Genomic DNA, 16097 nt, shown 5'->3' with positions numbered 1-16097 from the left:
AGCATGTTAACATAGCTTTATAATAAGCATTAAACACAAATAGTGCAAGCACCTTCAAAGAATCTGCTTACTTTCTGAAATTTTCTTAAGATTCAGTATTGTGAAAAAATGGATGATTGTGAAACAAAATCAAAATGCTGTGACCCGTTTTTGAACCGGGGTTGCTGCGGCCACAATGCAGAGTAATAACCACTATACGATCACGTCAATTTTAGTGAGCCAGGTAGGAGTCGAACCTACAAACTTATGATCCGTAGTCAGACACGTTATCCATTGCGCCACTGGCCCAGGTGCCCTGTAGTAATTGAAGTGTCTTTCCTGTTTTTGAGCCAGTTTTGGAGTTTTATGGTTATTGAAGTATATACAGAATCACATTTTGGAAATTGACTGTACACTATCTGCAGGGATTGTTTCCCAAAAACGTTTTAGGTAAAATAATCCATGTGACTGCTAAAAGATCTTTAAAAAATGTGATGAACTTACTCAGACAGAGCCCAAACATTCTTCTTTCCTGAATTCTAGAATTTATGTCAAATTCCCAGTCCTTTAGTACAATAATTCACAATTAAATTATTCAAAGCATGTTAAGATAGCTTTATAATAAGCATTAAACACAAATAGTGCAAGCACCTTCAAAGAATCTGCTTACTTTCTGAAATTTTCTTAAGATTCAGTACTGTGAAAAAATGGATGATTGAGAAACAAAATCAAAATACCGTGACCTGTTTTTGAACCGTGGTTGCTGCGTCCACAACGCAGAGTACTAACCACTATGCAATCAAGGCAATATAAGCGAGCCAGATAGGAGTCGAACCTACAAACTTCTGATCCGTAGTCAGACGCGTTATCCATTGCGCCACTGGCCCACTTGTTTTGTAGTAATTGAAGTGTCTTTCCTGTTTTTGAGCCTATTTTCAGAGTTTTATGGTTATTGAAGTATATACAGAATCACATTTTGGAAATTGACTGTAGACTATCTGCAGGGATTGTTTCCCAAAAACGTTTTAGGTAAAATAATAATTGTGACTGCTAAAAGATATTTAAAAAATGTGATGAACTTACTCAGAAGGAAGCCCAAACATTCTTATTTCCTGAATTCCAGAATTTATGTCAAAATCCCATATCCTTTAGTACAATAATTCACAATTAAATTATTCAAAGCATGTTAACATAGCTTTATAATAAGCATTAAACACAAATAGTGCAAGCACCTTCAAAGAATCTGCTTACTTTCTGAAATTTTCTTAAGATTCAGTATTGTGAAAAAATGGATGATTGTGAAACAAAATCAAAATGCTGTGACCCGTTTTCGAACCGGGGTTGCTGTGGCCACAACGCAGAGTAATAACCACTATACGATCACGTCAATTTTAGTGAGCCAGGTAGGAGTCGAACCTACAAACTTATGATCCGTAGTCAGACACGTTATCCATTGCGCCACTGGCCCAGGTGCCCTGTAGTAATTGAAGTGTCTTTCCTGTTTTTGAGCCAGTTTTGGAGTTTTATGGTTATTGAAGTATATACAGAATCACATTTTGGAAATTGACTGTACACTATCTGCAGGGATTGTTTCCCAAAAACTTTTTAGGTAAAATAATCCTTGTGAGTGCTAAAAGATCTTTAAAAAATGTGATGAACTTACTCAGACAGAGCCCAAACATTCTTCTTTCCTGAATTCCAGAATTTATGTCAAATTCCCAGTCCTTTAGTACAATAATTCACAATTAAATTATTCAAAGCATGTTAAGATAGCTTTATAATAAGCATTAAACACAAATAGTGCAAGCACCTTCAAAGAATCTGCTTACTTTCTGAAATTTTCTTAAGATTCAGTACTGTGAAAAAATGGATGATTGAGAAACAAAATCAAAATGCCATGACCTGTTTTCGAACCGTGGTTGCTGCGTCCACAACGCAGAGTACTAACCACTATGCGATCAAGGATATATAAGCGAGCCAGGTAGGAGTCGAACCTACAAACTTCTGATCCGTAGTCAGACGCGTTATCCATTGCGCCACTGGCCCACGTGTTTTGTAGTAATTGAAGTGTCTTTCCTGTTTTTGAGCCTATTTTCAGAGTTTTATGGTTATTGAAGTATATACAGAATCACATTTTGGAAATTGACTGTAGACTATCTGCAGGGATTGTTTCCCAAAAACGTTTTAGGTAAAATAATAATTGTGACTGCTAAAAGATATTTAAAAAATGTGATGAACTTACTCAGAAGGAAGCCCAAACATTCTTATTTCCTGAATTCCAGAATTTATGTCAAAATCCCATATCCTTTAGTACAATAATTCACAATTAAATTATTCAAAGCATGTTAAGATAGCTTTATAATAAGCATTAAACACAAATAGTGTAAGCACCTTCAAAGAATCTGCTTACTTTCTGAAATTTTCTTAAGATTCAGTACTGTGAAAAAATGGATGATTGAGAAACAAAATCAAAATGCCGTGACCTGTTTTCGAACCGTGGTTGCTGCGTCCACAACGCAGAGTACTAACCACTATGCGATCAAGGATATATAAGCGAGCCAGGTAGGAGTCGAACCTACAAACTTCTGATCCGTAGTCAGACGCGTTATCCATTGCGCCACTGGCCCACGTTTTTTGTAGTCATTGAAGTGTCTTTCCTGTTTTTGAGCCTATTTTCAGAGTTTTATGGTTATTGAAGTATATACAGAATCACATTTTGGAAATTGACTGTAGACTATCTGCAGGGATTGTTTCCCAAAAACGTTTTAGGTAAAATAATAATTGTGACTGCTAAAAGATATTTAAAAAATGTGATGAACTTACTCAGAAGGAAGCCCAAACATTCTTATTTCCTGAATTCCAGAATTTATGTCAAAAATCCCATATCCTTTAGTACAATAATTCACAATTAAATTATTCAAAGCATGTTAAGATAGCTTTATAATAAGCATTAAACACAAATAGTGCAAGCACCTTCAAAGAATCTGCTTACTTTCTGAAATTTTCTTAAGATTCAGTATTGTGAAAAAATGGATGATTGTGAAACAAAATCAAAATGCTGTGACCCGTTTTCGAACCGGGGTTGCTGCGGCCACAACGCAGAGTAATAACCACTATACGATCATGTCAATTTTAGAGAGCCAGGTAGGAGTCGAACCTACAAACTTATGATCCGTAGTCAGACACGTTATCCATTGCGCCACTGGCCCAGGTGCCCTGTAGTAATTGAAGTGTCTTTCCTGTTTTTGAGCCAGTTTTGGAGTTTTATGGTTATTGAAGTATATACAGAATCACATTTTGGAAATTGACTGTACACTATCTGCAGGGATTGTTTCCCAAAAACGTTTTAGGTAAAATAATCCTTGTGAGTGCTAAAGATCTTTAAAAAATGTGATGAACTTACTCAGACAGAGCCCAAACATTCTTCTTTCCTGAATTCCAGAATTTATGTCAAATTCCCAGTCCTTTAGTACAATAATTCACAATTAAATTATTCAAAGCATGTTAAGATAGCTTTATAATAAGCATTAAACACAAATAGTGCAAGCACCTTCAAAGAATCTGCATACTTTCTGAAATTTTCTTAAGATTCAGTATTGTGAAAAAATGGATGATTGTGAAACAAAATCAAAATGCTGTGACCCGTTTTCGAACCGGGGTTGCTGCGGCCACAACGCAGAGTACTAACCACTATACGATCACGTCAATTTAAGCAAGCCAGGTAGGAGTCGAACCTACAAACTTATGATCCGTAGTCAGACACGTTATCCATTGCGCCACTGGCCCAGGTGCCCTGTAGTAATTGAAGTGTCTTTCCTGTTTTTGAGCCAGTTTTGGAGTTTTATGGTTATTGAAGTATATACAGAATCACATTTTGGAAATTGACTGTACACTATCTGCAGGGATTGTTTCCCAAAAACTTTTTAGGTAAAATAATCCTTGTGAGTGCTAAAAGATCTTTAAAAAATGTGATGAACTTACTCAGACAGAGCCCAAACATTCTTCTTTCCTGAATTCCAGAATTTATGTCAAATTCCCAGTCCTTTAGTACAATAATTCACAATTAAATTATTCAAAGCATGTTAAGATAGCTTTATAATAAGCATTAAACACAAATAGTGCAAGCACCTTCAAAGAATCTGCATACTTTCTGAAATTTTCTTAAGATTCAGTATTGTGAAAAAATGGATGATTGTGAAACAAAATCAAAATGCTGTGACCCGTTTTCGAACCGGGGTTGCTGCGGCCACAACGCAGAGTACTAACCACTATACGATCACGTCAATTTAAGCAAGCCAGGTAGGAGTCGAACCTACAAACTTCTGATCCGTAGTCAGACGCGTTATCCATTGCGCCACTGGCCCACGTGTTTTGTAGTAATTGAAGTGTCTTTCCTGTTTTTGAGCCTATTTTCAGAGTTTTATGGTTATTGAAGTATATACAGAATCACATTTTGGAAATTGACTGTAGACTATCTGCAGGGATTGTTTCCCAAAAACGTTTTAGGTAAAATAATAATTGTGACTGCTAAAAGATATTTAAAAAATGTGATGAACTTACTCAGAAGGAAGCCCAAACATTCTTCTTTCCTGAATTCCAGAATTTATGTCAAATTCCCAGTCCTTTAGTACAATAATTCACAATTAAATTATTCAAAGCATGTTAAGATAGCTTTATAATAAGCATTAAACACAAATAGTGCAAGCACCTTCAAAGAATCTGCTTACTTTCTGAAATTTTCTTAAGATTCAGTATTGTGAAAAAATGGATGATTGTGAAACAAAATCAAAATGCTGTGACCCGTTTTCGAACCGGGGTTGCTGCGGCCACAACGCAGAGTAATAACCACTATACGATCACGTCAATTTTAGTGAGCCAGGTAGGAGTCGAACCTACAAACTTATGATCCGTAGTCAGACACGTTATCCATTGCGCCACTGGCCCAGGTGCCCTGTAGTAATTGAAGTGTCTTTCCTGTTTTTGAGCCAGTTTTGGAGTTTTATGGTTATTGAAGTTTATACAGAATCACATTTTGGAAATTGACTGTACACTATCTGCAGGGATTGTTTCCCAAAAACGTTTTAGGTAAAATAATCCTTGTGAGTGCTAAAAGATCTTTAAAAAATGTGATGAACTTACTCAGACAGAGCCCAAACATTCTTCTTTCCTGAATTCCAGAATTTATGTTAAATTCCCAGTCCTTTAGTACAATAATTCACAATTAAATTATTCAAAGCATGTTAAGATAGCTTTATAATAAGCATTAAACACAAATAGTGCAAGCACCTTCAAAGAATCTGCATACTTTCTGAAATTTTCTTAAGATTCAGTATTGTGAAAAAATGGATGATTGTGAAACAAAATCAAAATGCTGTGACCCATTTTCGAACCGGGGTTGCTGCGGCCACAACGCAGAGTACTAACTACTATACAATCACGGCAATTTAAGCGAGCCAGGTAGGAGTCGAACCTACAATCTTCTGATCCGTAGTCAGACGCATTATCCATTGCGCCACTGGCCCACGTGTTTTGTAGTAATTGAAGTGTCTTTCCTGTTTTTGAGCCTTTTTTCAGAGTTTTATGGTTATTGAAGTATATACAGAATCACATTTTGGAAATTGACTGTACACTATCTGCAGGGATTGCTTCCCAAAAACGTTTTAGGTAAAATAATCCTTGTGACTGCTAAAAGATCTTTAAAAAATGTGATGAACTTACTCAGACAGAGCCCAAACATTCTTCTTTCCTGAATTCCAGAATTTATATCAAATTCCCAGTCCTTTAGTACAATAATTCACAATTAAATTATTCAAAGCATGTTAAGATAGCTTTATAATAGGCATTAAACACAAATAGTGCAAGCACCTTCAAAGAATCTGCTTACTTTCTGAAATTTTCTTAAGATTCAGTATTGTGAAAAAATGGATGAATGTGAAACAAAATCAAAATGCTGTGACCCGTTTTCGAACCGGGGTTGCTGCGGCCACAACGCAGAGTAATAACCACTATACGATCACGTCAATTTTAGTGAGCCAGGTAGGAGTCGAACCTACTAACTTATGATCCGTAGTCAGACACGTTATCCATTGCGCCACTGGCCCAGGTGCCCTGTAGTAATTGAAGTGTCTTTCCTGTTTTTGAGCCAGTTTTGGAGTTTTATGGTTATTGAAGTATATACAGAATCACATTTTGGAAATTGACTGTACACTATCTGCAGGGATTGTTTCCCAAAAACGTTTTAGGTAAAATAATCCTTGTGACTGCTAAAAGATCTTTAAAAAATGTGATGAACTTACTCAGACAGAGCCCAAACATTCTTCTTTCCTGAATTCCAGAATTTATGTCAAATTCCCAGTCCTTTAGTACAATAATTCACAATTAAATTATTCAAAGCATGTTAAGATAGCTTTATAATAAGCATTAAACACAAATAGTGCAAGCACCTTCAAAGAATCTGCATACTTTCTGAAATTTTCTTAAGATTCAGTATTGTGAAAAAATGGATGATTGTGAAACAAAATCAAAATGCTGTGACCCGTTTTCGAACCAGGGTTGCTGCGGCCACAACGCAGAGTACTAACCACTATGCGATCAAGGCAATATAAGCGAGCCAGGTAGGAGTCGAAACTACAAACTTCTGATCCGTAGTCAGACGCGTTATCCATTGCACCACTGGCCCACGTGTTTTGTAGTAATTGAAGTGTCTTTCCTGTTTTTGAGCCTTTTTTCAGAGTTTTATGGTTATTGAAGTATATACAGAATCACATTTTGGAAATTGACTGTACACTATCTGCAGGGATTGCTTCCCAAAAACGTTTTAGGTAAAATAATCCTTGTGACTGCTAAAAGATCATTAAAAAATGTGATGAACTTACTCAGACAGAGCCCAAACATTCTTCTTTCCTGAATTCCAGAATTTATGTCAAATTCCCAGTCCTTTAGTACAATAATTCACAATTAATTTATTCAAAGCATGTTAAGAAAGCTTTATAATAATCATTAAACACAAATAGTGCAAGCACCTTCAAAGAATCTACTTATTTTCTGAAATTTTCTCAAGATTCAGTATTGTGAAAAAATGGATGATTGTGAAACAAAATCAAAATGCTGTGACCCGTTTTCGAACCGGGGTTGCTGCAGCCACAACGCAGAGTAATAACCACTATACGATCACGTCAATTTTAGTGAGCCAGGTAGGAGTCGAACCTACAAACTTATGATCCGTAGTCAGACACGTTATCCATTGCGCCACTGGCCCAGGCGCCCTGTAGTAATTGAAGTGTCTTTCCTGTTTTTGTGCCAGTTTTGGAGTTTTATGGTTATTGAAGTATATACAGAATCACATTTTGGAAATTGACTGTACACTATCTGCAGGGATTGTTTCCCAAAAACGTTTTAGGTAAAATAATCCTTGTGAGTGCTAAAAGATCTTTTAAAAATGTGATGAACTTACTCAGACAGAGCCCAAACATTCTTCTTTCCTGAATTCCAGAATTTATGTCAAATTCCCAGTCCTTTAGTACAATAATTCACAATTAAATTATTCAAAGCATGTTAAGATAGCTTTATAATAAGCATTAAACAAAAATAGTGCAAGCACCTTCAAAGAATCTGCATATTTTCTGAAATTTTCTTAAGATTCAGTATTGTGAAAAAATGGATGATTGTGAAACAAAATCAAAATGCTGTGACCCGTTTTCGAACCGGGGTTGCTGCGGCCACAACGCAGAGTACTAACCACTATACGATCACGTCAATTTAAGCGAGCCAGGTAGGAGTCGAACCTACAAACTTATGATCCGTAGTCAGACACGTTATCCATTGCGCCACTGGCCCAGGTGCTCTGTAGTAATTGAAGTGTCTTTCCTGTTTTTGAGCCAGTTTTGGAGTTTTATGGTTATTGAAGTATATACAGAATCACATTTTGGAAATTGACTGTACACTATCTGCAGGGATTGTTTCCCAAAAACGTTTTAGGTAAAATAATCCTTGTGACTGCTAAAAGATCTTTAAAAAATGTGATGAACTTACTCAGACAGAGCCCAAACATTCTTCTTTCCTGAATTCCAGAATTTATGTCAAATTCCCAGTCCTTTAGTACAATAATTCACAATTAAATTATTCAAAGCATGTTAAGATAGCTTTATAATAAGCATTAAACACAAATAGTGCAAGCACCTTCAAAGAATCTGCTTACTTTCTGAAATTTTCTTAAGATTCAGTACTGTGAAAAAATGGATGATTGAGAAACAAAATCAAAATGCCTTGACCTGTTTTCGAACCGTGGTTGCTGCGTCCACAACGCAGAGTACTAACGACTATGCGATCAAGGCAATATAAGCGAGCCAGGTAGGAGTCGAACCTACAAACTTCTGATCCGTAGTCAGACGCGTTATCCATTGCGCCACTGGCCCACGTGTTTTGTTTTAATTGAAGTGTCTTTCCTGTTTTTGAGCCTATTTTCAGAGTTTTATGGTTATTGAAGTATATACAGAATCACATTTTGGAAATTGACTGTAGACTATCTGCAGGGATTGTTTCCCAAAAACGTTTTAGGTAAAATAATAATTGTGACTGCTAAAAGATATTTAAAAAATGTGATGAACTTACTCAGAAGGAAGCCCAAACATTCTTATTTCCTGAATTCCAGAATTTATGTCAAAATCCCATATCCTTTAGTACAATAATTCACAATTAAATTATTCAAAGCATGTTAAGATAGCTTTATAATAAGCATTAAACACAAATAGTGCAAGCACCTTCAAAGAATCTGCTTACTTTCTGAAATTTTCTTAAGATTCAGTATTGTGAAAAAATGGATGATTGTGAAACAAAATCAAAATGCAGTGACATTTTTTCGAAATGGGGTTGCTGCAGCCACAACGCAGAGTACTAACTACTATACAATCACGGCAATTTAAGCGAGCCAGGTAGGAGTCGAACCTACAATCTTCTGATCCGTAGTCAGACGCATTATCCATTGCGCCACTGGCCCACGTGTTTTGTAGTAATTGAAGTGTCTTTCCTGTTTTTGAGCCTTTTTTCAGAGTTTTATGGTTATTGAAGTATATACAGAATCACATTTTGGAAATTGACTGTACACTATCTGCAGGGATTGCTTCCCAAAAACGTTTTAGGTAAAATAATCCTTGTGACTGCTAAAAGATCATTAAAAAATGTGATGAACTTACTCAGACAGAGCCCAAACATTCTTCTTTCCTGAATTCCAGAATTTATGTCAAATTCCCAGTCCTTTAGTACAATAATTCACAATTAAATTATTCAAAGCATGTTAAGATAGCTTAATAATAAACATTAAACACAAATAGTGCAAGCACCTTCAAAGAATCTGCTTACTTTCTGAAATTTTCTTAAGATTCAGTATTGTGAAAAAATGGATGATTGTGAAACAAAATCAAAATGCTGTGACCCATTTTCGAAATGGGATTGCTGCAGCCACAACGCAGAGTACTAACTACTATACAATCATGGCAATTTAAGCGAGCCAGGTAGGAGTAGAACCTACAATCTTCTGATCTATAGTCAGACGCGTTATCTATTGCCCACTGTCCCAGGTGTCTTGTAGCAATTGAAGAGTCTTTCCTGTTTTTGAGCCTGTTTTAAAGTTTTATGGTTATTGAAGTATATACAGAATCACATTTTAGAAATTGACTGTACACTATCTGCAGGGATTGTTTCCCAAAAACGTTTGAGGTACAATAATCCTTGTGACTGCTAAAAGATCTTTCAAAAATGTAATGAACTTACTCAGACAGAGCCCAAACATTCTTCTTTCCTGAATTCCAGAATTTATGTCAAATTCCCAGTCCTTTAGTACAATAATTCACAATTAATTTATTCAAAGCATGTTAAGAAAGCTTTATAATAATCATTAAACACAAATAGTGCAAGCACCTTCAAAGAATCTGCTTATTTTCTGAAATTTTCTCAAGATTCAGTATTGTGAAAAAATGGATGATTGAGAAACAAAATCAAAATGCTGTGACCCGGATTCGAACCGGGGTTGCTGCGGCCACAACGCAGAGTACTAAACTCTATACGATCATGACAATTTTAGTGAGCTAGGTAGGAGTCGAACCTACAATCTTCTGATCTATAGTCAGACGCGTTATCCATTGCCCACTGTCCCAGGGGTCTTGCAGCAATTGAAGAGTCTTTCCTGTTTTTGAGCCTGTTTTAAAGTTTTATGGTTATTGAAGTATATACAGATACACATTTTGGAAATTGACTGTACACTATCTGCAGGGATTGTTTCCCAAAAATGTTTTAGGTACAATAATCCTTGTGACTGCTAAAAGATCTTTAAAAAATGTGATGAACTTACTCTGACAGAGCCCAAACATTCTTCTTTTCTGATTTCTAGAATTTATGTCAAATTCCAAGTACTTTAGTACAATAATTCACAATTAAATTATTCAAAGCATGTTAAGATAGCTTTATAATAAGCATTAAACACAAATAGTGCAAGCACCTTCAAAGAATCTGCTTACTTTCTGAAATTTTCTTAAGATTCAGTATTGTGAAAAAATGGATGATTGTGAAACAAAATCAAAATGCTGTGACCCGTTTTCGAACAGGGGTTGCTGCGGCCACAACGCAGAGTACTAACCACTATACAATCATGTCAATTTAAGTGAGCCAGGTAGGAGTCGAACCTACAAACTTATGATCCGTAGTCAGACACAATATCCACTGCGCGACTGGCCCAGGTGCCCTGTAGTAATTGAAGTGTCTTTCCTGTTTTTGAGCCAGTTTTGGAGTTTTATGGTTATTGAAGTATATACAGAATCACATTTTGGAAATTGACTGTACACTATCTGCAGGGATTGTTTCCCAAAAACGTTTTAGGTACAATAATCCTTGTGACTGCTAAAAGATCTTTAAAAAATGTGATGAACTTACTCAGACAGAGCCCAAACATTCTTCTTTCCTGAATTCTAGAATTTATGTCAAATTCCCAGTACTTTAGTACAATAATTCACAATTAAATTATTCAAAGCATGTTAAGATAGCTTTATTATAAACATTAAACACAAATAGTGCAAGCACCTTCAAAGAATCTGCTTACTTTCTGAAATTTTCTTAAGATTCAGTATTGTGAAAAAATGGATGATTGTGAAACAAAATCAAAATGCTGTGACCCGTTTTCAAAATGGGGTTGCTGCAGCCACAACGCAGAGTACTAACTACTATACAATCACGGCAATTTAAGCGAGCCAGGTAGGAGTCGAACCTACAATCTTCTGATCCATAGTCAGATGCGTTATCCATTGCCCACTGTCCCAGGTGTCTTGTAGCAATTGAAGAGTCTTTCCTGTTTTTGAGCCTGTTTTAAAGTTTTATGGTTATTGAAGTATATACAGAATCACATTTTGGAAATTGACTGTACACTATCTGCAGGGATTGTTTCCCAAAAACGTTTTAGGTAAAATAATAATTGTGACTGCTAAAAGATATTTCAAAAATGTGATGAACTTACTCAGAAGGAAGCCCAAACATTCTTCTTTCCTGAATTCTAGAATTTATGTCAAATTCCCAGTACTTTAGTACAATAACTCACAATTAAATTATTCAAAGCATGTTAAGATAGCTTTATAATAAGCATTAAACACAAATAGTGCAAGCACCTTCAAAGAATCTGCTTACTTTCTGAAATTTTCTTAAGATTCAGTATTGTGAAAAAATGGATGATTGAGAAACAAAATCAAAATGCCGTGACCCGGATTCGATCCGGGGTTGCAGCGGCCACAGCGCAGAGTACTAACCACTATACGATCATGGCAATTTAAGCGAGCCAGGTAGGAGTCGAACCTACAATCTACAGATCCATAGTCAGACACGTTATCCATTGCCCACTGTCCCGGGTGTCTTGTAGTAATTGCAGTGTCTTTCCAGTTTTTGAGCCTGTTTTCAGAATTTTATGGTTATTGAAGTATATACAGAATCACATTTTGGTAATTGACTGTACACTATCTGCAGGGATTGTTTCCCAAAAACGTTTTAGGTAAAATAATCCTTGTGACTGCTAAAAGATCTTTAAAAAATGTGATGAACTTACTCAGACAGAGCCCAAACATTCTTCTTTCCTGAATTCCAGAATTTATGTCAAATTCCCAGTCCTTTAGTACAATAATTCACAATTAAATTATTCAAAGCATGTTAAGATAGCTTTATAATAAGCATTAAACACAAATAGTGCAAGCACCTTCAAAGAATCTGCTTACTTTCTGAAATTTTCTTAAGATTCAGTATTGTGAAAAAATGGATGATTGTGAAACAAAATCAAAATGCTGTGACCCGTTTTCGAAATGGGGATGCTGCAGCCACAATGCAGAGTACTAACTACTATACAATCACGGCAATGTAAGTGAGCCAGGTAGGAGTCGAACCTACAATCTTCTGATCCGTAGTCAGACGCGTTATCCATTGCGCCACTGGCCCACGTGTTTTGTAGTAATTGAAGTGTCTTTCCTGTTTTTGAGCCTTTTTTCAGAGTTTTATGGTTATTGAAGTATATACAGAATCACATTTTGGAAATTGACTGTACACTATCTGCAGGGATTGCTTCCCAAAAACGTTTTAGGTAAAATAATCCTTGTGACTGCTAAAAGATCTTTAAAAAATGTGATGAACTTACTCAGACAGAGCCCAAACATTCTTCTTTCCTGAATTCCAGAATTTATGTCAAATTCCCAGTCCTTTAGTACAATAATTCACAATTAAATTATTCAAAGCATGTTAAGATAGCTTTATAATAAGCATTAAACACAAATAGTGCAAGCACCTTCAAAGAATCTGCTTATTTTCTGAAATTTTCTTAAGATTCAGTATTGTGAAAAAATGGATGATTGTGAAACAAAATCAAAATGCTGTGACCCGTTTTCGAAATGGGGTTGCTGCAGCCACAACGCAGAGTACTAACTACTATACAATCACGGCAATTTAAGCGAGCCAGGTAGGAGTCGAACCTACAATCTTCTGATCTATAGTCAGACTCGTTATCCATTGCCCACTGTCCCAGGTGTCTTGTTGCAATTGAAGAGTCTTTCCTGTTTTTGAGCCTGTTTTAAAGTTTTATGGTTATTGAAGTAAATACAGAATCACATTTTGGAAATTGACTGTACACTATCTGCAGGGATTGTTTCCCAAAAATGTTTTAGGTACAATAATCCTTGTGACTGCTAAAAGATCTTTAAAAAATGTGATGAACTTACTCTGACAGAGCCCAAACATTCTTCTTTTCTGACTTCTAGAATTTATGTCAAATTCCAAGTACTTTAGTACAATAATTCAGAATTAAATTATTCAAAGCAGGTTAAGATAGCTTTATAATAAGCATTAAACACAAATAGTGCAAGCACCTTCAAAGAATCTGCTTACTTTCTGAAATTTTCTTAAGATTCAGTATTGTAAAAAAATGGATGATTGAGAAACAAAATCAAAATGCCGTGACCCGGATTCGAACCGGGGTTGCAGCAGCCACAACACAGAGTACTAACCACTATACGATCACGGCAATTTAAGCGAGCCAGGTAGGAGTCGAACCTACAATCTACAGATCCATAGTCAGACATGTTATCCATTGCCCACTGTCCCGGGAGTCTTGTAGTAATTGAAGTGTCTTTCCTGTTTTTGAGCCTTTTTTCAGAGTTTTATGGTTATTGAAGTATATACAGAATCACATTTTGGAAATTGACTGTACACTATCTGCAGGGATTGCTTCCCAAAAACGTTTTAGGTAAAATAATCCTTGTGACTGCTAAAAGATCATTAAAAAATGTGATGAACTTACTCAGACAGAGCCCAAACATTCTTCTTTCCTGAATTCCAGAATTTATGTCAAATTCCCAGTCCTTTAGTACAATAATTCACAATTAAATTATTCAAAGCATGTTAAGATAGCTTTATAATAAGCATTAAACACAAATAGTGCAAGCACCTTCAATGAATCTGCTTACTTTCTGAAATTTTCTTAAGATTCAGTATTGTGAAAAAATGGATGATTGTGAAACAAAATCAAAATGCTGTGACCCATTTTCGAAATGGGATTGCTGCAGCCACAACGCAGAGTACTAACTATTATACAATCACGGCAATTTAAGCGAGCCAGGTAGGAGTCGAACCTACAATCTTCTGATCTATAGTCAGACGCGTTATCTATTGCCCACTGTCCCAGGTGTCTTGTAGCAATTGAAGAGTCTTTCCTGTTTTTGAGCCTGTTTTAAAGTTTTATGGTTATTGAAGTATATACAGAATCACATTTTGGAAATTGACTGTACACTATCTGCAGGGATTGTTTCCCAAAAACGTTTTAGGTACAATAATCCTTGTGACTGCTAAAAGATCTTTCAAAAATGTAATGAACTTACTCAGACAGAGCCCAAACATTCTTCTTTCCTGAATTCTAGAATTTATGTCAAATTCCCAGTACTTTAGTACAATAATTCACAATTAAATTATTCAAAGCATGTTAAGATAGCTTTATTATAAACATTAAACACAAATAGTGCAAGCACCTTCAAAGAATCTGCTTACTTTCTGAAATTTTCTTAAGATTCAGTATTGTGAAAAAATGGATGATTGTGAAACAAAATCAAAATGCTGTGACCCGTTTTCAAAATGGGGTTGCTGCAGCCACAACGCAGAGTACTAACTACTATACAATCACGGCAATTTAAGCGAGCCAGGTAGGAGTCGAACCTACAATCTTCTGATCCATAGTCAGATGCGTTATCCATTGCCCACTGTCCCAGGTGTCTTGTAGCAATTGAAGAGTCTTTCCTGTTTTTGAGCCTGTTTTAAAGTTTTATGGTTATTGAAGTATATACAGAATCACATTTTGGAAATTGACTGTACACTATCTGCAGGGATTGTTTCCCAAAAACGTTTTAGGTAAAATAATAATTGTGACTGCTAAAAGATATTTCAAAAATGTGATGAACTTACTCAGAAGGAAGCCCAAACATTCTTCTTTCCTGAATTCTAGAATTTATGTCAAATTCCCAGTACTTTAGTACAATAACTCACAATTAAATTATTCAAAGCATGTTAAGATAGCTTTATAATAAGCATTAAACACAAATAGTGCAAGCACCTTCAAAGAATCTGCTTACTTTCTGAAATTTTCTTAAGATTCAGTATTGTGAAAAAATGGATGATTGAGAAACAAAATCAAAATGCCGTGACCCGGAGTTGCAGCGGCCACAGCGCAGAGTACTAACCACTATACGATCATGGCAATTTAAGCGAGCCAGGTAGGAGTCGAACCTACAATCTACAGATCCATAGTCAGACACGTTATCCATTGCCCACTGTCCCGGGTGTCTTGTAGTAATTGCAGTGTCTTTCCAGTTTTTGAGCCTGTTTTCAGAATTTTATGGTTATTGAAGTATATACAGAATCACATTTTGGTAATTGACTGTACACTATCTGCAGGGATTGTTTCCCAAAAACGTTTTAGGTAAAATAATCCTTGTGACTGCTAAAAGATCTTTAAAAAATGTGATGAACTTAGTCAGACAGAGCCCAAACATTCTTCTTTCCTGAATTCCAGAATTTATGTCAAATTCCCAGTCCTTTAGTACAATAATTCACAATTAAATTATTCAAAGCATGTTAAGATAGCTTTATAATAAGCATTAAACACAAATAGTGCAAGCACCTTCAAAGAATCTGCTTACTTTCTGAAATTTTCTTAAGATTCAGTATTGTGAAAAAATGGATGATTGTGAAACAAAATCAAAATGCTGTGACCCGTTTTCGAAATGGGGATGCTGCAGCCACAATGCAGAGTACTAACTACTATACAATCACGGCAATGTAAGTGAGCCAGGTAGGAGTCGAACCTACAATCTTCTGATCCGTAGTCAGACGCGTTATCCATTGCGCCACTGGCCCACGTGTTTTGTAGTAATTGAAGTGTCTTTCCTGTTTTTGAGCCTTTTTTCAGAGTTTTATGGTTATTGAAGTATATACAGAATCACATTTTGGAAATTGACTGTACACTATCTGCAGGGATTGCTTCCCAAAAACGTTTTAGGTAAAATAATCCTTGTGACTGCTAAAAGATCTTTAAAAAATGTGATGAACTTACTCAG

General features: G+C 35.8%; 14 non-coding genes across 14 annotated transcripts; all 14 read right to left on the bottom strand.

Moving 5' to 3' along the window:
* Nucleotides 1-215: 215 nt before the first annotated feature.
* On the bottom strand, nt 216-288 carry TRNAR-ACG (transfer RNA arginine (anticodon ACG)). The gene has a single exon. It is a non-coding gene; the product is annotated as a tRNA-Arg (tRNA).
* A 505-nt stretch (nt 289-793) lies between these two features.
* On the bottom strand, nt 794-866 carry TRNAR-ACG (transfer RNA arginine (anticodon ACG)). The gene has a single exon. It is a non-coding gene; the product is annotated as a tRNA-Arg (tRNA).
* Nucleotides 867-1374: 508 nt separating this feature from the next.
* On the bottom strand, nt 1375-1447 carry TRNAR-ACG (transfer RNA arginine (anticodon ACG)). The gene has a single exon. It is a non-coding gene; the product is annotated as a tRNA-Arg (tRNA).
* Nucleotides 1448-1952: 505 nt separating this feature from the next.
* TRNAR-ACG (transfer RNA arginine (anticodon ACG)) lies at nt 1953-2025 on the bottom strand. Its single transcript has one exon. It is a non-coding gene; the product is annotated as a tRNA-Arg (tRNA).
* A 508-nt stretch (nt 2026-2533) lies between these two features.
* Nucleotides 2534-2606, bottom strand: TRNAR-ACG (transfer RNA arginine (anticodon ACG)). Its single transcript has one exon. It is a non-coding gene; the product is annotated as a tRNA-Arg (tRNA).
* Nucleotides 2607-4270: 1664 nt separating this feature from the next.
* TRNAR-ACG (transfer RNA arginine (anticodon ACG)) lies at nt 4271-4343 on the bottom strand. Its single transcript has one exon. It is a non-coding gene; the product is annotated as a tRNA-Arg (tRNA).
* A 507-nt stretch (nt 4344-4850) lies between these two features.
* Nucleotides 4851-4923, bottom strand: TRNAR-ACG (transfer RNA arginine (anticodon ACG)). The gene has a single exon. It is a non-coding gene; the product is annotated as a tRNA-Arg (tRNA).
* Nucleotides 4924-5428: 505 nt separating this feature from the next.
* On the bottom strand, nt 5429-5501 carry TRNAR-ACG (transfer RNA arginine (anticodon ACG)). The gene has a single exon. It is a non-coding gene; the product is annotated as a tRNA-Arg (tRNA).
* Nucleotides 5502-7164: 1663 nt separating this feature from the next.
* TRNAR-ACG (transfer RNA arginine (anticodon ACG)) lies at nt 7165-7237 on the bottom strand. Its single transcript has one exon. It is a non-coding gene; the product is annotated as a tRNA-Arg (tRNA).
* Nucleotides 7238-7742: 505 nt separating this feature from the next.
* On the bottom strand, nt 7743-7815 carry TRNAR-ACG (transfer RNA arginine (anticodon ACG)). Its single transcript has one exon. It is a non-coding gene; the product is annotated as a tRNA-Arg (tRNA).
* A 505-nt stretch (nt 7816-8320) lies between these two features.
* On the bottom strand, nt 8321-8393 carry TRNAR-ACG (transfer RNA arginine (anticodon ACG)). Its single transcript has one exon. It is a non-coding gene; the product is annotated as a tRNA-Arg (tRNA).
* A 508-nt stretch (nt 8394-8901) lies between these two features.
* Nucleotides 8902-8974, bottom strand: TRNAR-ACG (transfer RNA arginine (anticodon ACG)). The gene has a single exon. It is a non-coding gene; the product is annotated as a tRNA-Arg (tRNA).
* A 3394-nt stretch (nt 8975-12368) lies between these two features.
* Nucleotides 12369-12441, bottom strand: TRNAR-ACG (transfer RNA arginine (anticodon ACG)). Its single transcript has one exon. It is a non-coding gene; the product is annotated as a tRNA-Arg (tRNA).
* Nucleotides 12442-15824: 3383 nt separating this feature from the next.
* Nucleotides 15825-15897, bottom strand: TRNAR-ACG (transfer RNA arginine (anticodon ACG)). Its single transcript has one exon. It is a non-coding gene; the product is annotated as a tRNA-Arg (tRNA).
* Nucleotides 15898-16097: the final 200 nt, after the last annotated feature.

Source organism: Taudactylus pleione, unplaced genomic scaffold, assembly GCF_031769625.1.
Source record: "Taudactylus pleione unplaced genomic scaffold, aTauple2 ptg000551l, whole genome shotgun sequence".
Classification (NCBI taxonomy): Eukaryota; Metazoa; Chordata; class Amphibia; order Anura; family Myobatrachidae; genus Taudactylus; species Taudactylus pleione.
This window is presented reverse-complemented; position numbering and strand designations above follow the sequence as displayed.